At 41.1% G+C, this 25,689-nt stretch overlaps 1 pseudogene; it reads right to left on the bottom strand.

Moving 5' to 3' along the window:
* Nucleotides 1-14,516, bottom strand: part of LOC144370353 (sodium/calcium exchanger 1-like) — a 34,322-nt pseudogene extending 19,806 nt beyond the window's left edge.
* Between the last annotated feature and the right edge of the window lie 11,173 nt (nucleotides 14,517-25,689).

Here is a 25,689-nt window from a genome sequence, read left to right as displayed (position 1 = left end):
GAGCCTTGTCTTGTGTGTGAAAGCTAAGGCGACAGAGTAGACTCTACGGTCAGGTAGTTCTGCTGCTGAATTCTAGATCATGTTTATTAGCTGTGTGAACCAGAGGAAGTTAGTCTCTGAGCCTCACTTCTTCTTCTGTAAAATGAATATAATAACAATATCTACTTGTGAAGATTAAATCAAAACAGCTTGAATGCTTGCTCTCAGTAAGTTTTAGTACCCACACCATCACCATCACTGCCACTATCACCACCGATAATCACCACCACCATGATCCCCATCATCATGTCCAAAACTACGACCACCATTATCTTTGCCTCTAGCACTCACTATTACTCCCTCACTCACCCCACCACAATCATCAAAATCCACCACCACCACCTTCACTTCACCATCACCAATACCACCTCCATCTCATAACCATCACTACCATTTCTACTACAACCAACATATCCCAAACCATCACTACCATCATTATTACCACCACCACTTTCATCTTCATCATCAACACTACCACCATCTTCTCTTCCACTACCATCACATCCACCATCACCAATATTGTCCTCATTTTGCAGGTAAGAAAATTGACTCCAAGATGAAGTAACTTAATGATAGGAGAGCACAGAGACAGAGTTCAAACTTGGGTGCAGAGTTTCTAATTTCAGGTAGTCTAAGATTGGAAAATGGGGTGGCCTGAATTTTGAGTGTGACCCTTAGTTTCAGGGTACCGAGAATCCTCCAATCTCTCATTCTTAAACCTAAAAAATAAAAGCAAAACCAGCAAACTCTATCAAAATATTAATAAGCAAGGAACCAAAATTCTGCTTTTGGCTGTTTATTGCCACTTGCCTCCATATCTTTAGCTGCCACAAAAGAGTCCAATGCCTACTGCCTTATCTAACCCTGTGGAGACTGTAAGAAGGAAAGAAAATGTCATCTAGATCCCTGAGAAAATGAAAATGAATTGTTTATTCTGCCTGGCTCTATAGTAAGACACCTGTATAGGCCCACGGGAAGAAAGAGGCCTGGCTGTGTCAACCTTGGCAAATAGATGGGTATTATGCAGACAGCAGGTAGAACCAGGAGAGAAAGGAAAGGAACTTTCATGTACTCCTGTCCATATTGTTGACTGCTTTCTTTTCCTCCCAGGTCCTTCTGGACTTTCTGACTATAAGGCAGAAACTGTGAGGCCCTATGAAAAGTCAGTAGAAAAAGTTCTATCTTACCCATGCACAATTCACAGCAGCCAAACTATGAAACCAGCTTAGGTGTTCATCAATGGGTGAGTGCGTAAAGAAAACATAGAATGTATATCCTCAATGGAGTTTTATTCAGCCATAAAGAAAAATGAAATGATATCATTTGCAGGAAAATGGATGGAACATAATGTTAAGTGAAATAACTCAAACTCAGAAGGTCACGGGTCATATGTTTTTTCTTATATGTGGAAGCTAGAGTGGAAAAAAGGTAAAGTGGTAGACTCTAATGAAAATCAAAGGGAGATCAGTAGAGGAAAAGGACCTGAGGGAGGGAAAGGGGAAATACTAGGGAATGATATTGGCCCAACTATATTGCTATACTGTGTGCATGTGCAGATATGTAACAACAAATTTCATTATTATGTACAACTATAATGCACTAATAAAAAGTATGGAAAAAGAAAACAAAAGTTCTGCCTACTTAGTCAGCACCTTGCACTGAAGGCCACTCCAGCCTCCTACCTGGTTTACCCAAAGCAGTTGTAAGATTATCTCCTGTGCAGCTGACCCACCTTACATTGGTTGAATTTTAATCCTTTCCTGGCTCCTGCCCTAGAACAACTTCTACTCCACTGTTGCAAGGAAACATAAGATTCTCATGGCATTTACTTTTTATTAAGGGACAAACAGCTTTTCTACCCCAAAGAATGAATCTCAAATGATGGGACTTCAGTAGCCATAACACAAAGTCACATGAATATTTTATAGAAGGTTACAATATTACAATGTTGTCCACAGGCAATTTTTCATACCTCAGCTAATAAAGACACAGCAGCAAAATGACAATAAATAACTCTCTCATAGGTATTATATCCTTAAGTTAGCTCCATTCAAAAGAAGTAAATACAGTATTTTTAAATCACCTGCCCTGGGTTACTGGTGTTCTCAGGAAAGAGCATCTCTTCCCACATCAAAATTTAGTGTAAAATATGTTCAGGTTTTTTAAGACAGTGGCAATACACTGGTAACTCTGAGAATAGAGGGTGAGTGGATGGCAGAATGGAAGGACTATTCATGAGGCTACTAGAATAAAGTAAATAAAAACCATTCCTAGAGGCCAAGGACTAATTCACAAAGAACAAAACAAAATACTGACAGCAGTTTACTAGAAAAATTGTCAATTTTTTTAGAAGCTTCAAGAAGTAATGTGGCACAGAGACGCACATGCACATCTTTGAAGTCAAATAGGTGTTCAAATTCTGGATTCATAACTTCTTAGATCTCTGAGATTCACTTTTTTCATCTTCAATGCTACTTACTTCCTTGGGTTGTCACCATATTAAATGTATGAAAGAACACTTGACAACAGCTATGGTGGCACTCACCAGGGGCTCTGGAGGCTAAGGCAAGAGGATGGTGAGTTCAAAGCCAGCCTCAGCAATTTAACAAGGCCCTAAGCAACTTAGTGAGAACTTGTCTCTAAATAAAATATTAAAAAGCGCTGGGGGTTAAATCCTCAGCACCAAAAAAATTTAAAAAGAGAGCACTTGAGAAAGTTCTTGGTCATCTAATAGTAGTGGTTCTAAATTTTGTTTCTACATATTATACCCCAAAAGGGTTCCACAAATAAAGACCCTTTAAGGGACATGTCAGATTGATTTAAACACATTCATAATGATTTAAAACTGCACAGAAGGAAATGAATTGTGGCTAAGTCATTGATTTTGATAATGATCCTCTTTATTGAAATTGTCCATGCTCCTATGTTTTCCAAGATAGGACACCTTCTTAAAATGCACATCCCATCTTTCTTTCCAGTTATGCTGTCTGTCCTCCAAAAATAAATGCAAGTGTTTTGTCCAATATTAAGGCTTCCTATATCCCCTGCACAATGTCTTCATAATGATGTTTATACTTACAAAATATATCTCCCACTTTAAGTATGAGGAACATATTTCTTTTGATTTCCCTCATAATATTAGCCCAGTGTTAGTCACTCATCAGTAGCTGATTAAGTAGGAATTGATATTGATTTTTAAATTCAAGTCCTGAACTAGGGAAGCAATCAACCCTGTGTGATGGCCTTGGATGTTGACTCAGAAAGTAGACCAGGATTTAAACACTTCAATATGCCTACACTAAGAAATTTCTTCATTGGCTAAGATGAATTCCTTTATGTAACTATATTATAACCTCAAAATGTAATTAGCACTAGGAAAATGAGATTACAACAGCATAAATGGAAATCTGGTTGATGTGGTAAAGAACCTTTCTGTACATAATCAACTTGGTCTCCAGGCAATACTAAATTATAACATTTTTTATATAACTCATAAATGTTTTTGGCTCCTACCCTGTCTTATTTTTATAATAGTTATGCATTCAGAAAGCATAGGAATTTACAAAAACATCTTATAGTTATAATTTAGGTTTTCAGATGATACTACATGTGTTTCGGCTCAAAAAGAGATAAACATTCTTGTCTGAAAGATAACTCACTAAAGCAGAAATCCACTGAAATGCTAAAAGTATTCCAAACAAATTTCCTACATTAGCACATTACTTAGGAAAGTTCTATGCCAGTATAAATCATTTTAATAGTCTAAATGAAACTCTATTACTATAAAGTAAATCCTGAATATGCTAGATTCAAGGCACTATGTACTAATAGCTTTTCTTGCCTAATGATAATTTCTATAGTATTTTTCATTATTCCTGATTTTTCCCAATGCACAATTGTTCTTCTGTTCTGATCACTTCAAATTTGACTTTATTTGTATCTGGTGGTCTTATTGTACCATTTTATAAAACTACATGCCATATCATATAGCTAGGTATTTGTTCCTTAGAATTCTGTGCAGCAAGAGATGAACTCTGGTTATAAACAGCCAAAACCAGTATTTCTTTCCCATGGAATGTAATAATAATAATAATGGTAATAATATAATAGTAATTTGATAGGATTTACACTGAATTTTTTTTTAGTCTTTTGTTCAAAAAATTATATAAATATTCAGTGTACGAAAGCTCTATTTGTTGAGATAAATGCCTTACATATTACATCTTAGAGTTAATGAAGTTAAAACCATACTTCAAAATGTAACACTTGTTAAAATTAATTTTGGGCAGACACGTTGTTTAATACATTATTCTGTTATAGGAATCCTGTAGTAAACTGATTTGCTAAGCAACATGTCATGTAAATTTTCCAACTTACATAGTTTTCTCAACTTTCTGTTTTAAATATATCATAGTAAATGCTCATAGTAAATGCTCATTTTTTTCCAATTATCTTCCCAAATGATATCATTATTGAGCTCTAAGTAATTTAATTTTTCTTGGAAATTGCAAATAAAAAGTTTAATTTCAGAAACTGAATCCATCATTTATAAATACACTAAAGCACAGTCTACTCAAATTTAGAGTAAGCAGAGGTACAGTGTTTGAACAGAACAACAACTTCCTAAGAGGTCATGGCAGATGGGCAAGTTGTCTCACCCACAGTTAATGATCTGAAATGAAAACATGAACCTTTTTAAGATGTTAAAGAAAAAACTTTGAAGACACACTGTTAAAAAAATCTTGACAATTGAGAATTTCATTCAGATGTTCTTGGGATTCTAAAATACCAGGGTGATGGCTGAATCTTTCCTATTGTTAAAAAAAAAAAGAATTCTAAATGCCTCAGGCTAGTCTTACCACTGTAGCCTTCCAGATACCCCCATTGGTCACTACTGCCTCCAGAGCCCAGGGCTGTGGTGCCAGAACTTGGGTCAGTGCACACAGAGCTCCACTGCTCAGGAACACTAAGTCAGAGGCGCCAGATGCAGGCAATGGGCCCCCTGTTGCAATGCTCTGCTCTGCACCAGCTGAATCCTCAGCAGGGACACAAGGGACTCCCATCTCAAGGACTCAGGACAGACAGTCTGGGACCTCTGAGTGAATGAATGGACTGTGCAACCCTGAATGCAAAGACTTGAAATGGAACATGCCTGCAACCGTGAACCACAACTGCAAGCTCTGTGACAAGTACACTTTTGTTTTCAAACACTTCGTCTCTGTGGTAAACAGTTGGCTTCCAGGATATTCTCTCCATTTTAGACACACTTTAGAACCTGCAGTTAAAACTGCTCAGTCAGGATGGCTTCAGCTCCACTTTTCATTTCACAGCCACAAAAGTGGTTTTGTTGCAATTAAAGCAATATTTAACAAAAATACAGTACCTGATTCATGGTTTTTATACAATTGAATAAACAGTCTACAGGATAGAGTTATTTACATCTTGTCTCCATTCTAATAAAACAAATTTCTAACCCCTAACTTAAAAGAGATGTCGCAGTTATAAATTAAAACCTGATCCCCCACTTCCTAACTGAGGAGACAGGCTGTGTCCAGTGGACTCCTCAACCCCTGCTACCTGGCTCGACAGGAGTAAGACGTCTGTGAGGTTACCTTGCAGTGTGGCCCGGCAAGTGGCCCCAGATGCTGGCCTGATGTCTCACATGTCCCTATTGGGTGGGTCACAGCCCTGGTACAACAGCCAGCACTGCGGAGAGCATCTCTGGTCTGGCAACTCTGTCGTGAGTTCAATAATGAAAGTATGTCAAGGGAAGATTCACTTTCAAAAATATAAGATTTTCAAAATGCTTCATCATGAGCTGGGGCTGGCCAAAGCTGCCATTCTCCGTGAGTGTGCTGAACAGCTTTTCCAAAGGGATGGTACTTGGCGGACAGCCCCCAAATCTGGCAGCCCAAGTGGACAGTCCAGGCCAGGACGACCGCTTGAGGTTCCAGTAGGTAAGCAGGTCGCAGCTGTGCTCCAATACCTCCTCCTCCAGGTAGGGGAGTGATAAGGTCTGTAAACAAGTCAAAATAACACCTGGTATTTTGCCAGGGGAATGTTAGAGTTCGTAAACAAGTCTGATTGGTGCCTGGCAAAATGCCAGAGGGAGTGGTTTGAGAAGTAACAAAAGTGAGCTATTAAGTGTGGAGATTCCTTATTGGTTGACTGATGTATCTAGTTTATTATGCTAATTAAGATAAGCTGTACAAAATGTATAAATAGCTCTGTTGTCCTACAATAAAGGGCTCCCTCTCCTGCTGTATCAACGTACACAAGTTATTCGTCACCCCCGGGTTATTCTGCAGCCAGCCGGACTACGGCAGGGGAGCACCATGTCTTTGGGCAGCCTCTCCCACCTATCTCTCCTCTCCATCTTGGCCACCAGCGACCAGAGTCTCTAGACCTGGCCCAGAGTCACAGCCATTGGAGGCAGCTGTGTCCTCTGAGGTAGAATTCAATATTTCTAGCTCCCTGATTAGATCCTGCCTGTACTGCTCCACCTCCTCCTCTGTGAACAGGGAGGCTTTGTAGCGAGGTTCCAGCAGTGGGTCATGGAGGGTGGCGGATAGGTGGCTTGCCATGACTTCCTTCAGCGACATCATCAGAGTGTCAATGCCTATCTTCTCCCCAAAGAGCATCTTGACCTTCTTGCTGAGGATGTGGATCATGGGGATGACCTGGCTTAGAGTGGACATATAGGTACTCATCTCCAGGCTGGCAGCATCTAAGGGCCTCAACGCATGACCCATGGACTGCATGACTTCCCACTAGTAGCAGCTGATCAGCTCTCTGTAGTTGCACTCAATGGACATCTCCATAATGGCCCTCTTCTGCTGCAGCAGCCACTCAAGCATGTGCAGGGACTTGCTCCACCTGGACTACACATTCTGGACGAGGCAGTGCTGCTGCAGCTTACTCCCGCTGCAGTGTGGCCAGCTTCTCCCTGGCGCTTGGGGAGTGCTGGAGCCGCTCACACAGCTTCTGGGAGGTGCTCAGCAGGCTCTGCACCATCCTCTGGCTCTTGATGGCCTCACTTATGATCAGGTCCACCATGTGGCTGAAGCAGGGCACGCTCGAGTGCTCTGCCTCGGTCAGAATCTTTCGATGCTCCCATTGTCGGTGACCATGATGCCCGCATGCAGGCCGATGGACCTACACCCAGGTTTCTCACCAGCACTCTAGCTGCTTCTGGATGCTGCCGCCGCCATAGTCACAGTCAATCTGCGATGCGTCCAAAAGTGCTGATCATTGGTGGTCCTCTCAGTGTGGGCAGGCCAAGAATGCAAAGGTGAGCCAGTGGGCAGTGACGGTCAGGTACTCACGGATCTGGGTACTCATCCGATGTGAAGTGGACCACACTGCTGTCGGCCTCCTTCAGCTGCTGTCAGCCTCCTTCAGGTGCTGTCAGAATCATCTGCTTCACATTGTCATACATGCCTGGGATAGCTGTCCTGGAGAAGTAGGAAGGGGAGTACAAAGATTACTGAGGTTTCTAGTATTTGAGCAGCCTGATAAAACCAACCGTTATCCACGAAGGAGTATGGCTGGAGGTCAAGTGCAATCATTTCTGCTATCAGACTGGTGATTTTTTTTTGGCAATTGGGTGACAATTGGGGTCATCGAAGAAGGACCTGCCCAACAACTCTGTGCTCAGTGGCCGCTGGACACCTGGAGAGCTGGACAGGGTGGTCTTGGGGTGGACCTCTGCCTTGAGTACATACTGGAACCTCTGCAGGTGCCTCAGGAGGCAGCTGGAGCCCAGGTTGGTGGGCTTCTTGCCCCTGCTGATGGTCCAGCTGCAATGCAGACACACCACCTTGGTAGAGTCCAAAGAGCAAATGGAGAAGTGGTTCCACAGCTTGAGGTCTTCTTGCTGCTGATGGGAAACACCGCTTGGTGGTTACTCCTGACCATTGCTAGCAGGCCAGGCATCTTAGAGAAGGAACTTTCTGCAGAAACCAGAGTGGCAACTGGAGAATTCGCCAAACTGGCACCCAGGAAGCCCTTCTGGGCCCCGAGCACCTCGGGATGGCATCTGTACAGGTGGTGCCCACATCCCTCTTCTTCCCCCCCACTGATGACGCAGTCACAGTACAGGCACAGGGCCTTCAGACTGTCCATGGGTGCTGATGAGAAGTGGTGCCGGACCTCTGACTTCAGCCTCTTCATGACCTTCTTGTTCTGCTGGAAGACAGCACCAGGCTCGCAACTCCTTGGGATGACAGAAGGGACACATCCCTGAGAGTGCATCCCTAGGCAGGTCTTCAGCTATCCTGTCTGGGGATGAGGAGGTTGAGGGGCACTCTTGGACCAGCTTTCCTGGAGAGGACGATCCGGGCTCCCCCTCTGTAGGCAGCAGGGGTGTGGGGTACAGGAGGGGGATGCCCAAGCCATCCCCCATTTTCCTGCAGCATGATGGAGCCTTGCGTTCTCCACATGTGCTGGATGATCAGTTGGTGCCCAGGTCTTTCCGTTCTTACCCCTGATGAACTCATGCAGTGCACGCAGAAAGCCTTGGAGCTACCAAGTCGGGACAGGTAGAAGTGTCTCCAGATGGCCAACGTCCTTCTGGCCCCCGTGCTCCTGGGAAGGCAAAGGCTTCTTTCCCCCACGCCCTCTGCGGTTCAATAGTAGTGGAGCACAGTAAGGTGGGGGAAGACCCTGCCTGGGCCTCCTCTCTGCTGTACCTCCAGTGACCAGTACATCAGACACCTCAGAAGAGACCACAGACATGGGCTCTTCCTGCATGTAGTCAGGGAATGGGATCGTAGCTGCTTCATCTGGGCAAGTCTGATGGGCGAGAGCATGGAGCCCACATCCCTGATCTCTGCAGGCTGTGGTGGAAGCAGGAGCAAGGGTGACAGCAAGGAGGAGCCTAGAGACACACTTCGTTCTCCTGCACTACCTTGGTGGGGTGCGCAGGTCTCATGTGCCTCATGAGGCAGCTGGTGCTCAGGTCCTTCTCATTCTTGCCCCTGCTGAACTCCTGCATGCAGTGCCTACATATTGCCTTAGTCTGTCCCAGAAGGAGATGAAGAAATGCTTCCATGCTGGAGATTTCTTCCTGGAGCTGACGTGGCAGCTGGAGAGGAGGCTCTGGGTTACAGCTTCCATGGCCATGCTGTGCTGCCTGCTGCTGTCCTGGAGGAACAGAGCCCCATAGCCATCCTCCTTGAGGCTCCACCAGCTCCTCACATCCTCCTGCTCACTCTGAAAGTCTACCCCTTCCAAACTGTGGCTGGGAACTGGATCATCTTCTTCCTCCTCTATTTTGAAACTTATATCATCAGAAACACAATCACCTTCGCCTCTGGGACTAGCGTCCTAGTTGTCCTCCACCACTGACCATAACTACCCCAGCTCATTCCTCATGATAGTGTCTCAGGTCAATGGAGAGCTGGTACGAGTGCCCCTGTGTGCGTGCATCACCATCACCCTTTCACAGCCATTTCGTCTCTCGGGCTGCTCCTGTGAGTGCTCCACCTGGGGCTCTGCTGCCACGTGCCTGGCCGTGGGGACGCATAGGGGAGACTGGCTGCAGGTCTTGAAGACAGGGTCCCTACCACCTCGACAGCACCTCTTGCATGTCCCAGATGCACACAGGAAAGCTCACAGCAGTGGGACACCCGCAAAGCAGAAGCAATCCAGGCCCATCGCCTCCTGCATCCTTTGAGAAGCACGCCTTGGTGCTCAACACAAGGCAGAGGAACCACAGCTAATCAAGAAGCAGGAGAAGCAGATGAGCCTGCTAAGGCATAGCCAGCCATAGCCAGCAGCCTCCAGGGCCAGGAAGGGGCCTCCCACCAGGCGCACTGGCCCTTAGCATGTCCTGGGTTAGCGTCACACTGCCTGGAGAGCTCAGGGCTGTGAGTAGAAGAGACAAAGGCAGACAGGACAGGAAGGAAGAAGCAGACATTCATCCACATCTACCAGAGGTCCATGTCCCAGTTCTCACTCTGCAAACTTTAGGCCGGCCAAGGATCTGGGCGGTGCGGGTCTGTGCGCTGGGGACCCCTAATGGCGTGGCGCCCATTCTTTAGCTGCTTTGTCTGTTCCCAGTGCACCTCCTGCTGGCTAGGCACCACAGCCAAGGACTTTGGCCCCGTAGCCTGAGATGCTGAGGTCCCTGCGCCCCTCCCAGGGACCCACGTGCTGGCGTGGGGGGCAGCAATTAAATTTGATTTGTAGCTGCATTAATTAATTGGCCTTAACATTTTCCAGAACAGTTAATATTAAAGTTTGGAAGAACAAACAATATTTTGTAATAATTAGGACCACTGAAATAGTACCATTAAAGAACAATCATTAGCAGCATTTGAAATTTATAGATATCACCTACCAAACCAGAAATCAAATTAACATATTTCTGATTTGTTTTTTATTAGCTGTTAACTTTATACAGAATTCCTTGTTGAATTCCCTAATTGAAAGATGTTGAAAAGTTTAGTTGGCACGGATTTAGGTGTCATTGATTGTGCTTTCACAAAAGCTTGTGATAGCTGTTAATTTTATATATTTAAATAGGCTTTTGCATTATAATTTTAAAATATTTTGCTGAGAATATGTTTTATCAGTGTTATTTCTGAAATACATATTTTCATTATAAGAGGGTCAGGTCAAAATAATTCAAATAGTTTATGTAAGAATATGAATAAATAGATCCAGGCATCCTTATAAATTTAAATGATATCTTCTACCCTAAAATTAAGATAAATGTTTAGGAATCCTTAACACCTTTACCTACAAACTAAAATGTTGATACACTTTAGACAAAAGCTATTAGATGCAGGACAGCAACATAATTTAACTTAGACAAAGAGTTAATATTTTAGTTTTGTTATACATTTATAAAGATTGTGGTTGCACTTAACTTAAAATGTTATTTTGGATTTAATTTTTTGTTAAAAAAATTGATCTATGTTGAAAAGAAATTTTTTTAAATGAGAATTTCTCTCATTCTTATAATCAAAGAAATCAATAAAGGTGGACTGCCACTTGCTCTCCCTCTTTGATCAGATTAGACTCTCTGTCTACCTTGATCAATAGATTCTTAAAATTAGATAACTTTTAAATCCAAAGCTTTTGTACAAATCTTTTTATGGAACCATGAAAAGAATCACAAATTCTGATTTTGTGTACAGTATTAAACAATCAAACAAGAAGATTTTTCAAAGTAGTTAATATAGCTCAGTTGTGTGAAGAGCCCTTATCTATATGTATGATAGGTTTTGAAGAAAGCTACCCTAAGATGAACTGTGCTGTGGCAGAAATATAAAATCTTCCTTGAAGATAAGTTGGTTTGAGTCTACAGAGCCAACTTTATTGCAGCATGAAAAACTCCTTTTTGCTTGGATCTGAGAATATTAACCTGGCATTGGACATGATCACCAAAGGAAAAAGGATCCATTAAAAAATGAGAGTAATGGATAAACTGCTAAGAAGCCAGCACAGCATGTATTTGATGATTTCTTTTGACAGAAACATTGTACTTATCTTAAATCCACACAAAGACATGAATGTAATCAATGGACCTGTTAAGCATTAACAATGCTTACCAATAATAAAATTCTATTTAAAGTCAAGATACACCTTTAAAATTACAATTCCAGAAAGTAAAAGGGCTACAACTCTATCTCAGTTATAAATAAAATTCTTTGCCATTTAACAATTTTTACATTTCATTTTAGTGAATAAAAAAGTCAGATATTTTTATAGAACAAGTAAACATTATTGATCTAGGTGATTTTAGTCATATTTAAGGCCTACCTCCTTCTTGGACACTGGTCATTGAGTCAAATTCTCTGGTTTCTTCTCGTGAATTAAGTGCAAAGCCCTCTCTAAAGCAAAGAAAGAGAAATAGATCTCTCAAAGGCATCTCTCAGTGGAAAAATAACTTCATACCAGAGTTACCACTGTAAAGTGCCAATAGGAAGAGTAAGTTGTTCCCTACTTCTTTCTCTGACCTGTTCCCCATCAAATAGGATGCTTGGACAGAATCTGATTTCTCTCCCCATCACTATATGAGCAGGGTAAAAAGGTTTATGTAAACATATGAAGTAAAATTAAATTGGAAATAAATAATGGATATATGTTCCTCTCATAATAGCATAACACTGAAGAAGCAGGGTTGGTCATTAAGTCATAATTAAACACTAGCATACAAGCAGAAACATTATACTGTCATAAAACCACAATGTCAGATGAAAACCACAGAAATAGTTCCACTCAGTCCTAGCATCCAGGAAATTCTTTTTTTCAAGGTGTTTCTTTTTTGGGCTTTCCCAATTTGTACTCAGCAATGAAATTAGAAACCTTTTGTGATGTGTTAAATATTCCTTTTCTGTATATATACTATATGATCCTAAATAGAATACAGAATTTTCAACCCATCTTAAATGATCTGATAACTTACATCATATGCTTCACTTTATCATGGTCTACAGTGTATCAAATATGTAAAAGGACAAAAGTAAAAAAGATCTCAATGTCAAATTAAGATCTGTGTCTAGTACATATTGATAGGTGACACCCAAGCAAGGACTGGTACTTTGACAGTTGTCTTCTGTAATAATTATTCTGTTCCTTTAATGCCATTTGGTTTAAAAATATGCACACACTCTCACAGTAATACACTCACTCACTCAACCATACACACAAACACATAAAAAGAACTTACACGATTTCATTGTTCTGGCATTCGAGCTCTCCACAATTGTCCTCAAAGGCTCCCCTCCACCTCTGGCCCTCTCTTCGATCATTTTATAGGGAATGATAACATTTCCTCGAGCTCCAGATGTTCTCACTACCTTCCCTCCATGATGCCAATGCTCTCATTCACGAGTCACAGATTCCTCAAAAGTAAAGATGCCAGCATGGTTGTCATCAAAACTGTTTACAGTGGCCATGGAGGGTGATCTAAGGCAAGCGAGAGTGGAGACTGATTGGTTTCCAGGATGCTATCTTGGAAGCTTCAGAAGAAACTTTGACATTGCTGAGGTGTGCAAGGAAAATTTTACCATCCTCAAAGCTATCATCATCGATGATGCCAACTCTGATTTCCTTCTGGGTCTCACCAGGTTTAAGACCACAGTTCCTTCAGTGAATTCATAATCAGATCCAGCATTGGCCATGTCTCCTCTGTTTCTGAAGTCAATGAACAAAGAGTTGGTCAAATCCCCACTTTTGCAAATAATGTTCAGGACCATAGTACCACAGTTGTCCAGACACTGATATGTCCCTTGTTCAAAGAAGACTGCTAAATGGGTCACTTTTGGCCACTTCCATGTTGACCTCATGCATGCTGACAGTCTTCCTTGCTTGGTCAGCTGCATGCTTCTTTAAAATGTTGCCAGCTCGGTCATCAGGCAAGTAGCTTGAATGTGGTAAAATGCTTGGCTTTTTTGCTGCTGACTTAGGATTTGGTATTTGGCTAATTCTATTAACTGCTCTATTTCGTTCTCTGGATGTTTCTGCTTCAGTTCCTTCAGAATCCTCGCCATTTCTCCTTTAGCCTATTCATCATCTTGGTCCCTCTCTCATTGACCTCCAGAACCAGAGTGCCATCTAAGAAATTGTCAACATGAGAGTTAACTACTTTCCCATCCATTTCAATTTCCGTTTTGGAAGATGGCTGGTCCCCCTCGTGTTCAGTGATCATTCCCCTCTGCTTGCCAGCCTGATACTGCTTGTAGACATACTTGTAAAACAAAAGCCTCTTATCTGCTACCCAGGCAAACACAACACAGAAGGGAAAGAAGAAGAAAGTTAGCAAAATGTCCCAGACCTCCACAATACCAGGAGAAATGACAAGTGTAGGCGAAGATGCTCCAGGCTGCCATCACAAAGAACACATGCAGATGCTGAATCTTCCTCATCTCTCCATCAGGGACCACCTAAACACAAAGTGCAACGATGATGAACATGCTGAAGGCAGCACTTCCCATGATGGTGCTGGGCCCCAGGTCTCCTGCAGTGAAGTTATGGCCACATAATTCAATAACTGAAAGCAGAACCTTGGGAGCAGAAAATCCCAGGGCCATCAAAGTCAGGTTGAACATAGTCTCATTCCAGATCCTCACAGTCATCTTGGTGGTCTTTCCATTGTTTTTCTTTATGGTTATTTATTTTTCTTGGGATGTGATGACTTCCATAAAGGACACAAACTGGTCAACAATGATAGAGACTCCCAGAAACATGTTGACAATAGCCCCGAAATACCTAGTAGCTCTAGCGATCTTGTCTCTGAAAGAATAATCTTGGGGCTACCAAATAGGCAAAATCACCCTTTTCTTGCAGTAATATGAGACTGTACACTTGCTGGTATCATTTTCTTCTTCTTCCATTTCGGTCTCAGCAGTTATATGGTCCATATGGGAAAATAAGAAAGCCATCAGAGATAACAGATGAAATCTCATTGGAAACATGGGTGAGAGGCTTAACCAAGGCATGCTGTACAGGGAGACGACCAACAGTCCTGACCTATTGGTAAAAAGAAGATGGGGACAGGGAAAGTAGAAAAAAAATCACATCATTAGACCCAAATCCAAAGCATGATTAATACCTTTAAATAAATTTCTGTATGTTTGACCATCACAATATCTCTGGTGAATCATCATTAATCTGAGTCCATCAGTGATTAGGCAATCTTTTGTGAAATTTACAGTTTGGTCTCTCTTTTTGTGAATTTTCTACTTGTAGTTCCATTCACTGAGCAAGACCCATGACTGACTTCCTGGAAATGAAAAGTTCAATTTTAAGCCTGGCCTTATTAAGCACACATTTATGCACACTAATGGACAACAAGAAAGAAAAACAAAACTCATGAAGTATTAAAAAATCACCTCCTTGTTGCTAAAGCAGATTTTTCTTTTCAATTTTGGTTAGTACATTGTCTTCAAGGACATTTTTCATTGAGAAAACCACTTCATTAAGATTCATGCATTGAAACTGAGACTACGAAAAACTCCTACCAACACAAGGCATGATGATGATGATCTCAAATTTTGAAGTACACTTACACTGTATTTCAAGAAATCACACCTTATGGCTCTAAACTTGGAAACAGAGAAGTCTATACATTTGCCTGCAATCAAAGCTCAAATGGTATTTGTTCTCAAGAGTAAAAAAAAAAATTCCACTATAATGCAATATTTCCACACATTAAGTACAGGTTTTAAAAGCATGTTTTGATGAGAGCACATTTTCTCCTAATTTTCAGCAACCCAGAACTCCAGATATATTAGCAACTGGGCATCTGGTATTTCAAGAACACTCCTTTCTATTTGTATACGTAGCCTACTTTACAACCTGCAGGCTGACCCCAACAGAAAGGACAGATAACCAGGTCCAGGCCTAGTTGTCTATAAGACCCTGGCAGGCTTTGAAATCTATATTACCAGCCATAAAATGTTCCTTCTCTGTGTCAGTGTCACACTTTCCATAGTCATTCCAAAACACACATTAGTTCTATAGTGGGCTCAAGAACGATGATTCCATCTAAATCAGCTTATTTGGCAAAAAAACAGTGACCACAAAGTGTATGTGTGTGTGTGTGTGTGTGTGTATGTGTGTGTGTGTGTGTGTGTATGTGTGTGTGTGTGTGTGTATAATATGAAGGACTATAGGCAATTAGGGTTAGGGCAATAGAGTCATTGAGGAACACAGAGAATGGTAAGCAAAGTAGTGGACAGAATGACCACAGCCCTAAATTCAACCACCAGCTCATGTAAAACTCAGCCCCGATCTCACATCCCCTCAGCTTCCAGGACCTGGGGTTTTGGGGCTGGGGTCAAAGGGGTAGGGAACGGATGCTAAGTCCAGAAAGGTCCACAACTCTCATCTGGACCTTTTCTTCTAGACCGAAGAATTTACCAGTGAATAAAAGAAACTCTTGGTCTTCTCAGAGCTTATATTCTAATGGGGAGGAAACAAAGGAATAAATGAAATATCAGGTGGTAACTGGCTTCAGGGGAGGCCAGTTATGACATCCATAGCACATGGATAGGAAAAGCATCCTGAGTCAGAACATAGCCCTGTGGCCTGGAAAAAGTTAAAAGAGGAGCTGGGTGAGACGCTCCCATAGCTCCATGCTGCCTGAGAGCCACCCACATTTGTCTATGTTTGTTGCTGATGGCTTGCACTGAAAACTGCTCCAAGGTCCCAGGAGAATCACCATGGTCAGCACATTCTGGAAGATCCTCAGAGATTCCCACCATGGCCTCAAGCCCCTTGTAGCTCATCACTATTGGGAGATAACCTTTTGTATTTCTCCCATACTGAAGAAGACCAGGAGAGGGTAAAAGGCTGACAAATGAAAGAAACACATTTACAAAGCATGCAAGAGTTCATGGTCAATGTGTGTCTGCTTGTTCAGCCATTACAGGGCTTAGATGGATTGTGAGATCCCTGCTTAAAACAAGATGACCTTCAACTGGCCTGCAAGAAAAGTAGAGGAGAGTTAGTTCCAACTCCCTTATGCATCCATTTATTCCATAATTTATGTGCGCTTAGTATGAAATTTAGAATGACTCACTAGGCTTTCTTCTAGACCTAAGAATTCACCAGTGAATAAAACAAAGTGTTTTCTCAGAGCTTACATTCTAATGGGGAGAAAACAAAGGAATAAATGAAATATCAGGTTGTTAAAAAGTGCTACAGTGTGGGCAGGGCAGAATCAATCTAAGGAAGACAGACTGTGTGTGTGTGTTTGTGTGAAAGCATACAAACATACAGCAGCATGATTTTACAGTAGATGGTTAAGGAATGCCTCTCTGATAAAGACAACATTTGAGCAAAGTCCTGAAGGAAGCAAATGGTCAAACCTTGTGGATACGGCAGGAAGAGTATTACAACAAAGGACAAATGGTAATGGTGCTTAGCACATCCCAGAACCACAGAGAAACCAGTGTGGAGGAAGGGCTGTGCAGGAGTGGAAATGCAAAGGGAATGGATCATGGGGCCACCGAGTCCAGTGAGGTACTGGCTTTGATGAGGAGAGAGACAGGAATCCCAGGAGGTTCTGATCATAAAGTAATATCTGGTTTTCCTTTTAGAACAGGTGCTCTCCTGGTTCAGTGGAGAGATTGTAGGGGATGGGAGGAAACAAGGAGACCAGATCATGCCTACTATATTAAAATTTGATTTCTAAACAATTCCAATGCCTAGCAGGTATTCAAAAATGAAAGCGCAGACAGCTAACATTTAAAAAGGGGTAGTTATCCTTTTAGTAGGCTTGCAACTTACAATGGCTTGGAGACTGACAAGGATCAAAAAAGGTTAAATATTTGCAATAAATAACAGTAGTGAACAGAGAGAATAAACCCTGAAGAAAGATTCAAACCTGTGTCTGTCTCCAAGCCTGATATAATTAATCAGTCCTTCAATTCACTGCCAAATTCATCATTCTATTTTTCACATTTCAGCCAAAATAAACTTGCTAAGGAACAGATCTGACATTATGACTCTACTTAAAACTCTTTGTTGGCTCTCTTTTGTCTCATGCCCTGTGGTCGAACCCCTCAGTAGTAAGCTCAAGATCCTTAATGATCTAACTTCTGTGCTCCTGAATGCAGAAATTCTTGATTACCTAAATAAGACATTTTTTTTTACCTGTTAGCCTTTTAAGACTATGTTCTTTCCTCTAAACATTTTTCTTCTTACAATCAAGGTTCAAAAAAGTATAACAAATCATAGTCAATTTCTAGAGAGACTGATATTGGATTCTTTTCTTAAAACTATTATAGATATCATGCTAAATTATTTACATGTATCAATTATAGCTAATATTTATAATAACAAGCATTTTTGTATCACAGAACTTTTAGTATTTCTATTTTAATTATGATCTTTGCAAACAGCACCCCCTGGAGTTGTGTAGTGGGCAATACACTAAGCCCTATCTAGTATATACTATTAGCTCATTTACAAAGTGGGATAACTGAGGTATAGAGTAGTTAAGACCTTGTTGAAAATCATACAGATAGCAAACTCCTGAGTTAAGATTCACACCCTGTCTACTTCCATTAACTGTTCCATTAGGTCATCCTTGATAGTTGGTGAAGCAATGCTGGACAATTGTTGGATTTGGGCTTGAACTAGTCCATTGGAAAGCCTCTTGACTTCTAAGCAGGTTAGAAGAGCTCAGTTAGCAATAGTCTTGTGGAAGGTTTCCAACAGCCTGGCTTTTATCTTATGGATTAGAGACTCAAGCATCAATGACTGTGGTATGTAGCAGGAGGGCTGGCATGTTCCTAGAGACAGCTGCCCTATGCTTCCTGCCCTTTAGCAACTGCCTGGCAACCTTTTCCTGCATGCACAGTCAGGGTACTCTCTTAGGTTGGCCATAAAAAGGCCCTACCCTCCATCTCTGTCCTAGCCCACATCTCACAATGTCTTCTTAGCCAATGAGGACCAGACGTGTAAAAATGGATGGATCAGTAAAAATCCATTATCATTATTGGGGAAAAAGGAGAGGGGCTTCTGAGGTTACCGAAAATCATCACAATTATATTCAAAAAGTGACAGCATCATAATTTGTGTAACCAGGGGACACAAAACACTGATGTAAGTTATTGGCAATAAAACTGGGAAGAACTCTCTGGACTTTGGTTGCTTTCTTTATTTAATGAATTCCAAACCCAGAAGGTTGTGAGGATGTGGGAAAGGTGTTATCTAAAGGAGTTGCTTTTTTTCCTGTATTTCCTTTCTTCCATGGTCTTCCTTCCATTATAAGATGCCAGAAGTTCTATTTAACTCTCCTCAACTTCCCTGAGATATATATATATATATATATATAAATATATATAGAAATTTTTACAAGAACATTAAGCAGGAAGATAAGAACAGAGGCCACAGGTATCTTGGTTTGTTGCTGGCATTCTTATGTTCTGCCTTGATATACTAAAGGCTGGCACAAAAAGTAGGCTGATTTTTACGGTGTATTCGGATCAATTCTTATGTCTATGGCCAGGGATCACTTAGGAATATCTACTTCATCATCAAAATGAGTCTTAAGCCTATGAGTATCAAGAACACTTGAATTATCTTCTACTCACTATTTTAAGACAAAATAACTTTATCACTACAAATTACAAACTTTAATGGGTCTGACAAAGAAGAAGGTAAAGAGATACTTGCCTGCCAGTAATCCAGCCACCTGTGCTGAAGGGAGAAATCAGTTACAAGGAAGAGAAACACATGCCTACAGACAGGTCTTTATCAAACTGCTTTGTAAAGGATAAGGAAGCAGCTGGGTTGCAAAGGGGCTTGAACAGGAGTGAGGCAGCAGAGTGCCTACTCCCCACAGGAAACCAGGGCCAGTTTTAATTACCAAGGAGAACCTGACTCAGGAGAAAGGAATATGCTGCTGTCCTCACCAGCCCTCAGACTGGATGGCTTAATCCCATTCTACTGACTGGCAGTGGGGTTATTCCAAGGAACTCCCTGACTCCCCTTCATCATACCTTGGAATTCCCTTCTATGTAATTTTTGCTGACTGAAAGCCTCAGAGCTAAGCAATTAATCTATTTCTAAGGCAACATGGAAGCAAGTATCTTTACCCATGACTGAAACAAGTACTTCCCAGGGCTTCTAGACAAGGAGATGTTGCCAGAGGATGAAGATATTTTTAATGTGACATGTGACCATCCCATCTAAGGTTCAAATACTCCTCTGGCTCCCAGCCTCAGTCTATCAGACCAGGGTCAGCATTCAGAAAGGAACTTAGTTTTCACAGTACTCTTTGCTACTACCTTTTTAAACTTTTTCTTTCTCTCTCTGTCCTCTCCAGAGTTTCCTCTCAGCTGATTGATACATTGGGACAAGTCATTTAAGGACTGGGCTATGGGAGGTCTTGTGAAGAATGAAGTCCTTCTGCCCAAACTGATGAAATTGGAGTGAGGGTCCTGTCCTGGGTTAGACATCCTGTCGCTAAATTGTTCAGCAAGGGGAGCAACTGGGGTAAGGACCAGGTAAAGTGACCATAAAAAAATATATAAAGAAAAGATACACTTAGGATTTAGGATAATGAAGAAGTTCTTGGAAACAGGTCATGTGATGAACCTGTTAGCCCTTTTCTCTATTTTATTTTTCTACATTGCACTTACTTCTATCTGCTGTGTACTTTATTCAGTAGTTCTACATTTTGTCTTTCTCCCTCTGACAGATGTAAACCCTGTAAGAGCAACATCTTTTTTTCCCTTTTTACCAATGCATTTCCAGTTCCTAGAGGAGAGCCTGGCACATATAAAATGTACAGCACATGTTTACTAAATTAAAAAAAATAGTTATCATAGGGTCATGTGCTGATTCCCCAAATCTCTGATGCTGAATCATAATCTGGGACTTGGGTCTCAGCATTTGCATTGGAAAATACTCTCTGTGAAACTGATGAGCCCTAAAATGTGCAGAGTTCAGCATCAGGTTGAAAAGCCAATATCAGTGTAAGCTGAAGGAAAGGAAATAGATGTTTGAGGTTCATAGTAAAGAATCTCAGACTGGAAAAATTGTCTCTAGCATAAAGAGATGACCTGGGGCCCTGACATCTTGCCCAGCACCTGGCCCTATATCAGCCCTGGCTCAGTGATTGTATGGGCTCTGTTGAGAGAGTCCTGACCCTGGGACATCCTCAAGGAAGCCTATCTTTTCCTCCTTCGAATAATTTAAAGACATCTTGTGTAACACCAACCAAAATCATCTCCATTATAGAGTCCCTGTAAAAGAGAAAGAGAACCAAGATTTAAATTTTTATATTAACTCTGCAGACAAACATGGAAATATGGGCACGCAGAGGAATACTGGAGCAGAGAGAGTCTTCCAATAGAAATTAAAGAAAGAAGGATTCAGAGAGAAGATGCACTGATAATCTTCGGTTCCATGTGAAGTCAGTGAGGATTGTCCTTAGAATTACTGTGCCAGGGTCAGAGAGCAGGGTTTAAGGCTCTCACTTAGGGCCATTGATGGCAATGATGACTGAAATCACCAACTTGAGCATGTGCTTTGCATTCATGATTCTTGTTGTCATCTCTGACAATATTGCAAGGAGATCTGTATTATCATTCTCATTTGATAAACTAGAAAAACAAAAAGTTCTTACAAGTAAGTGGTCAAAGGTCACACAGACTTAAAAGACAGCTGGGATTTAAATGTAGGTACTTTGCGTCACACCAAAAGGATTTCTGTTGTTTGTTTCCACTGCATAGGGAAATAATGCTGTTCTTTGTGGACAAAGAGCTCTGCATTTAGATACTTAGTATAGAATGACCTCTCACACTGCCCCTGCCTCCCACCTGAATAAATGTGTTCAGACTGCATTAGTACATCCAGGGCTTTGTGTTTTTTCCATTCCTGTTTCTTGTCTCCTTTCCCAACCCCCAGTTAATAAACACTCATATTCATCAAGTAGTAAGGGAAAGATGATTCATTAGGGGGATCATCAGCTGACGTCTGCAGTCTGAAATCATTCTAAAGTCATGTAACAAACTTAAGGTTCTTCCACTTGCTCAGGAAGGAAAAAAAGGAGAAAGAAATTCTAGGATTGAAAAAGCAAAACTAATGAGGGGAATGGGATGGGAGCCATAGGAAATGATACAGAACAGTCATAACAAATCACTTAATACATCACTACTAACAAATCTATACTTTTTTTCCCAGAATCTCAATGCAACTCACAAATTTACTTACTTAAGTCAAGACTTTTTTGTTTTAATTTTAAATTGGTCAGAAATCAAGAAAACTGCAAGAACAAAATGTCATTCATGGTTTCACCTGCTGAGATTTTCTGAGCCACTCATATGTGCCAGATGCTGTGAGGTGTCAAGGCAGGAGAGAGTCCACATACTGGGAGACACAATTGTTTAATTACTAGAGAGTCACAGGAGAAGGGAGACATCCCTGGCCTTCAAACTGTTGCATCATTGAACATTCAACTGAACTACCCATTTCCCAAGTAAGTGTCTGGGGTCTTGGGTTACTAGAACCAGGATTCTAGAAACTTCAGATCCTTCAGTCTATGGCTCTATAAACAAGAGATTTCAAATATAAACTTGAAATCTTAGAGCACGACCTTGGAACATCTCCTCTGGACTCTGAAATTTCCAGAGTCCAGTGAAAATGAAAAGGTAAAGTTTCTAAGCTGCAAAGCCTGAGTTAAAATGTAAAGGACCAGGCATTGTAAACCTGCTTCTAAACTGCAAAGCATGGGTTAAATTCCTGAGGCAGTTAAGACAAGGCCCTACTGGCCATTTAGTTGATTTATAGCCTAGGACTCTGTGCAGCTTGTCACGTAGACATTCAGGGCCCGAACCAACCAGTTTAAATGTAACCCCCTCCTTAGGAAAGACCTATCACTCCAGTCAGCCCTAGTCCCGTCAATGAATGTACTAATCAAATCTAAGAATTATTGTTTGATTTTCCCATGGTGTATGATGATTTGTTAAAAGAGACTGTGATGTATGCAAAGCCCTTACTGTCCCCAAAAAGTATACTTAAGCACTGCTCAACCGCTGCCCCGGGCTCTGGGCTGCTCTATCTTCCTGAGTGAGCCTGGAGCCTCAGCATGCTGAATCAGGATCCTCAATAAAAATCCCCTTATGCTTATTGCATGAAGCCGGTCTCTTATGGTCTCTTCCTCCGATGTTTCGCCGGTCCCTTACAATAACTATTTTAGGTAATAATCTGTTCATTATCATCCCTGAAGAGACAGAACAATCTTTCTTTGATGTTTGATATTATAAGGAAAAGAAACAAGGTCATATGCATTCTTTTATATATAATGCATACAAAAATATCTCCTACCTTAAAATATGTTCTATGCTAGCTGCTGCCATTTATACTTAAGAAACTTTTATATAGTGTGTCCTCTCCATATTTCTAGGTTTGGAGTGAAGGACCCTTCTTGTACTCACCAAGAAGTTAGTGAGTGGCCTTAATGTACAAACACCTTCACAGACACTTCAGGAATTACAAAGATAATTGATACAAGATCCCTGCATTAAGGAATTCCCAGTTTCTGTGTGAAAGCTACCATTAGTGACCATTAATAGTAAAGAGAATAAGGACAAATGTATAAAGGAGGAAATGAGAAGAATGACAAAGCTGGAAATGTTAGAGGACATTCTAGAGGGAAGAAATGATGTGAAAAAGGCACAGAGCAATGCTTCTCCAACTTTAGCTCCCTAGCAATCACCTGGGAACAGCATTACAATGCAGACACCTGGGCCCTATCTTCTGATTTATAACAAGTATAAAGAGAACCCCCATATTTGTATTTCAACAAGCACCAGGGTACTTCTGAGAGAGTGGTCTTGGATCATCCCTTGAGAAGCACCGGTGTAAAGGGTAGAAGGGCATAAAGGAAAAAAGAGAAGCCAGGAGACAGCAGAACTGGTGGAAACCAGCTGCCGGGCAAAAATATGTTCTGGGAGGCCCTGGAAGGAAGCTAATGCCTAAAAATCAGAGGGCAGAGTTTTCTAGTATCCAGAAGAAAATAATGTGAAATAATGCCTCTCGCAAACTGGAATTCTAGGCAGGACTGAAATATGAGAGGCCTGTGCATGTGTTCCTGGGAGTCGGGGGTTGGCTCTGAAGGAAAGGGGAGAAGGGACCCTAATTAGGAGTCCCATGGCCCACAAAGAGATTAAAGTACTGAGGTAATTATGAAGCACCTACTTCATGCATGTGGGTTACTTCTGCCTCCTCTGAGCTGACACAGACAAGAATTTCCAAGACATTCTCTCATGTGAACGAAGACTCAGGATAAACAGAAATCTTCAGAGACCTCTCCGGTTTTTACATGCAAGCCCTAAGTAGAGGCAGAAAACATGCAGAACTCCCAGACAGGAAGCCTTGGATGACAGGAAAGCTGCGCTCCTTAAATTACAGGCATTTTATGGGGTATCCCCTGCACCCCCTTGTCACTTCAACTGAAGAGTGAATCTGATCTAGGCAGTCACTCTTGCTTTCTAGTGTGCCTCTTGGAACTAGGAATGTTGAATTCGGAATTAAATTTCAAGCTGCATGATAGGAACATCCAGAATGACTTTTTTTTTCTTTTAAAATCTTTTTTTAACAAGAAAAGCCACAGTGTTGTGAGCAGAGGCTGGTGAATTTCATGAGCTTTCCCACTGTCATAAGTTTCAGCTTCCAGTAGATAGGTTTCCTGGAAACCTATCAACTTGATGTTTGTGAGTCTTTCAGATTTTCTTGTATAGTCTCAACTCACAGTCCTTGAAAGAAAAAGATGCTCTTGAGAAGAGGAGAAGTAGGAAGTAAAAATAAATATTAAGACAAAAAGTCAAGTGAATATGCTCACTTAATGGTGCCCCTTCATCAAAATTCTATGCTACAGTTTTCTAACCTTCCTGACAATATGCTCAATGGCTTGGCTGTAAATTCAGACAAAATCAGTTAATTTTAAAAAAGGGAAATCAGCTTAGAGGGGAATTTGTCAAATCTTATAATTTAGAAAGCACAAATGGACTTGCTTACATAGAAGTCTAGGCCCTTACTTTTGGAGATTTTCTTATTGGTCAGAGGTTGGATCTGAACACTGTGTGAGAGAGGTTGCTTTAATTTTTGTTTTTTAAAGCTTTATGTTTTTTATGTTCTCTGTATGGTTCTAAGGTTCAACCAGGGATGAACTTCAGTGAGTGAAAGGTGAACCAGCTAATTGATGGTAAAGGCGCATGAAAAAGCCCTCTTCTATCCACTTAAGTATATTTTCTATTCTGCTGTTCCACTCAATATTAATATTTAACAGAATATAAAAATTAAGACTTTTTGGAAATTTAAAAGACCATAGGACCTCAAAGAAGCAGAAATAGGTATTTTAATTCTCCTGACAAGGATTTATAAACAGAATAAACAGATTGAAAATTATGATCAAGAAAGTCCTGTTCCATGGCTGCAGGGCCTGTGACTGTCTTGTTGAACACTCTATCTCCAGCATCAAGCCCATTGTTTTTTATATGGTAGATGAATTAACAGAACAAATCCCACCTACCGTATGGGGACTTGTCTGTGTAGAAAGGAGATGGCTTTTGTTTTCAGGGTGAAATAAACTCTCTGGTTCCTGTCCAGTGGAATTGCAACTTAATACCAACTAGCTCCTGGTAACTGCAGTGTGGGCCCTGGTTAACAACTGACATAATCCCCATATCCACACCCACAGTCCTGCCTGGCCACCTACTCTGTGATGTCTGGCAGATTATCTGTTACACTGAAGGAGGATGAACTGTACAGAGATGGCAGTTAGACCCAGCCTCAGGCTAGAGCTTGTAAAATGATCCTTTTTCAGTTATCTCAGGAATTAATTTTAAAGCTTTTATTTGTTCCAATTTGTTCATCTGTTCATAAACAAGTCAAAGATCTCTTATTTCATCTATTAAGAGAGAGTCATTAATCATGCATTTTATGTTTTATGCTTGAATTGTTAAAAAATATTTTGAAGACTCAACTTTCTGATAATGTTTAAAGTCAGTTACCAAATAACTCATTAAAGTTTGATGGGACAGAGAAAAATAAATTTCTCTTAAATAAATAAATAAAATTCATTTCTTCTTGTGTTCATTTAACAAATATTTATGAGGACCTGGTCTTTGCTCTGCATTGTCCTTCCAGACACTAGAAAGACAAAGAAAAAAAAAAAAAACA

The sequence above is a fragment of the Ictidomys tridecemlineatus genome, chromosome 14 (assembly GCF_052094955.1).
Source record: "Ictidomys tridecemlineatus isolate mIctTri1 chromosome 14, mIctTri1.hap1, whole genome shotgun sequence".
NCBI classification, from domain to species: Eukaryota; Metazoa; Chordata; class Mammalia; order Rodentia; family Sciuridae; genus Ictidomys; species Ictidomys tridecemlineatus.
The sequence above is the reverse complement of the archived record's forward strand: the minus strand, read 5'-3'. Positions and strand labels throughout refer to the sequence as shown.